Here is a 3,126-nt window from a genome sequence, read left to right on the forward strand (position 1 = left end):
TGTACCTAAGGCCATTAGTTGAAGAACTCTTACAACTGTGGAATGGAACAGGTGTACGTGCGTGGGATGAGCACATGGGGGAAGAATTTGACCTAAAGGCGTTGTTGTTCGTGACCATCAATGATTGGCCTGCTCTCAGTAACCTTTCAGGACAGACAAACAAGGGATACCGCGGATGCACGCACTGTTTGGACGATACCGACAATATATATTTGGCTAGTTGTAGGAAGAATGTGTACCTGGGACATCGTTGATTTCTTCCGACAAGGCATCCCGTAAGAAAGAAAGGCAAGCATTTCAAAGGTGAGGCGGATCACCGGACGAAGCCTCGCCACCGTACTGGTGCTGATGTACATGATATGGTCAAGGATTTGAAGGTAATCTTTGCAAAGGGTCCTGGCGGACAAGCTGTTCCGAAGGACGCTGACGGACGCGCACCCATGTGGAAGAAGAAATCTATATTTTGGGACCTGCCCTATTGGAAAGACCTAGAGGTCCGTTCCGCAATCGACGTGATGCATGTGATGAAGAATCTTTGTGCGACCCTGCTTGGCTTCTTGGGCGTGTATGGGAAGACAAAAGATACACCTGAGGCACGGGAGAACCAGCAACGTATGCACGGAAAAAACGACATACATCAGGGTCATGCAAGCTACGCTCTTACCATAGAAGAGAAGGAAATGTTCTTTGAATGCCTGCTCAGTATTAAGGTACCGTCTGGCATCTCGTCGAATATAAAGGGAATAATAAACATGGCAGAGAAAAATTTCCAGAACCTAAAGTCTCATGACTGCCACGTGATTATGACACAACTGCTTCCGGTTGCATTGAGGGGGCTTCTACCAGAAAACGTTCGATTAGCCATTGTGAACCTATGTGCATTTCTCAATGCAATCTCTCAGAAGGTAATCGATCCAGAAATCATACCAAGGTTAGAGAATGATTTGGTGCAATGTCTTGTCAGTTTCGACTTGGTGTTCCCACCATCCTTTTTCAACATCATGACGCACGTCCTAGTTCACCTATGCGAAGAGATTAACATTTTCGGTCCTGTATGTCTACACAATATGTTCCCCTTTGAGAGGTTCATGGGAGTCTTAAAGAAATATGTTCATAACCGTGCTAGGCCAGAAGGAAGCATCTCCAAGGGCCATGAAAATGAGGAGGTCATTGAGTTTTGTACTGACTTTATTCCTGACCTTAAGCCGATTGGTGTTCCTGAATCGCGGCATAAGGGCAGACTGGATGGAAAAGGCACACTAAGAGGGGAATAAATAATATGTATGGACGGACATTCTCTCACTGAAGCACACAACACAGTTCTACAGAATTCCGCCTTGGTGGCTCCGTATATGGATGAACACAAGAATTTGCTACGCTCCAAACACCCGGAGCAGTCTGATGACTGGATTACACGTGAACAAACCAGGAGTTTTGCCAGCTGGTTGCAGACACGTACCATGCATGACGCCTCTATTGAAGATGACCTGTACTTGCTGTCCCAGTTACCATCTTCGAATATAATGACTTTCAAAGGGTACGAGATAAATGGTAACACATTTTACACGATTGCCCAAGATAAGAAGAGCACCAACCAAAACAGTGGTGTCCGCTTTGATGCAGAAACCAAGACGGGAAAGGAAACATATTATGGTTATATACAGGACATATGGGAACTTGACTATCGACGTGGTTTGAAGGTCCCTTTGTTTCGGTGCAAATGGGTCAATATGACACGAGGCGGGGAAACGAAAGACCCGCAGTACGGAATGACAACAGTGGATCTCAACAATCTTGCGTATGCAGACGAACCATTCGTCCTAGCCAATGATGTGTCACAGGTTTTCTATGCGAAGGACATGTCTAACAAGCTAAGAAAAAGAAAAGATAAGGAAGCGAATGCATCGTACGATGAGCCAAAGCGGCACATAGTTCTTTCTGGGAAGAGGAACATCGTGGGAGTGGATGACAAGACAGACATGTTAGGAGATTATGAACAGTTTGATGAAATTGCTCCATTCACAGTGAATATTGACCCGAGCATCCCGTTAAATGATGAAGATTTTCCATGGTTACGGCGCAAAGGGACACACGCGAAGAAAAAGTTTCACACCCAAAGATCTGGGATCTGATCGGCTTCACTATCATCACTTTCTTCTGTGTTTCACACCCAGGAGGGAATCTCTGTAATAGTTAGGGTAGTTATGTGTTTTGGGATTTGAAACGCGAAGAAATTTTATGTGCAAACAAATTTTGGGATTTGAAACGCGAAGAAATTTCGGCTTCACTATCATAACTGATTTTTAAAGTTAAGTTATTCACAAACTAGTGATTCACACAAATTTCAAATAATTCAAAATTTAAACTATTCAAATTTGAAAACTACCGGCACTAACGCAAAGTTTCTAATTTTTGTACCTAAAGCAAAAAAAATCATAAAGAAACTCTAAATACAGCAAAAAACAACTAAAAATAAATAAAAAAAATTAAATAAAGCGAAAAAAAATTAAGAAAATAAAAAAGCCCGCCTACTTGGCCAAAGCGGCCTACATACGACTAGGAACCCATCCTTTTGTTGGGCCAGGATGCAGGCCCGCAAAGGCCCAGTAGGCCCACAGGGCAGAAGAGAACAGGTAGGCCTAGTAGGCCTGCTTAGGAGAGGAGCTCGAGAGAGCTACCGCACTGGGGCTTATAAACCAGTGCGGTAGCCCCTCGGCTAGCAAGGTGGGACTAAACTTGCACACCGCCTGGAGCCAGCGCACCCCCTTTAGTACCGGGTCGTGGCTCAAACCGGTACTAAAGACCCCCCTTTAGTACCGGTTGGTGCCACGACCCGGTACTAAAGGGGGTGTGCTTCCCGCCGCTTGGCCGGGCCAAAACAGACCTTTAGTACCTGTTGGTGGCTCCAACATGTACTAAAGGGGTGTTCTGTATAAGAAAGCACTTCAAAAAAATCCAGTTTCTCATCTCTCCCTCTGCTTCTTTCTCCTCTGCCCCGTCGCAGCCGCCCCTCATCGCCGCCCCGTCGCCGTTCGTCGCCGTCCCCGTCGCCGCCCCGTCGCAGCCCCTCGTCGCCGTCCCCGTCCCTCGTCGCCGTCCCCGTCGCCGCCCCTCGTCCCCGTCGCC

Source organism: Triticum dicoccoides, chromosome 6B (assembly GCF_002162155.2).
Source record: "Triticum dicoccoides isolate Atlit2015 ecotype Zavitan chromosome 6B, WEW_v2.0, whole genome shotgun sequence".
In the NCBI taxonomy this organism is placed as follows: domain Eukaryota; kingdom Viridiplantae; phylum Streptophyta; class Magnoliopsida; order Poales; family Poaceae; genus Triticum; species Triticum dicoccoides.